The sequence below is a fragment of the Populus euphratica genome, unplaced genomic scaffold (genome assembly GCF_000495115.2).
Source record: "Populus euphratica unplaced genomic scaffold, PopEup_1.0 scaffold883.1, whole genome shotgun sequence".
NCBI classification, from domain to species: domain Eukaryota; kingdom Viridiplantae; phylum Streptophyta; class Magnoliopsida; order Malpighiales; family Salicaceae; genus Populus; species Populus euphratica.
Window position 1 is genome coordinate 41,137 of NW_011500747.1, and position 432 is coordinate 41,568.

A 432-nucleotide genomic window follows, 5' to 3' on the forward strand; every position below is an offset into this window, starting at 1 on the left:
TTTAGTTGTGAATATGGCTCACATCTTCCCTTAGTTTTACGTCCAAGTATGACTTAAACGCCCTCTATAGGTCAAGGATAACCTTCCTATCCAATTTTCTTAAAAACTGGCAAACAAGATCTTTTTTAGTCAGATTCCTAAGACTATGTCAGGTTTGTTCTTTATGAAAATAGGTTCATAAATCATGAATTACACGATGCTTATCTTGACTATGATGAGACTTAAGAGTTAATAGAAGATTATCTAAAGACCCTCTATATTTTGAAATAAATCCCACCTTTTGATATTTTTCACAGGTTTTGCGGAATACATGTGTCCTTGAACATGGTGGGCCAATAAAATTCACTTTGTAAGATTTCTACAATCCTTTTTTTGACGAGAAATGATTCTCATGTCCCTTAAAGTGACAAAATTTAATGACATTACTTACCT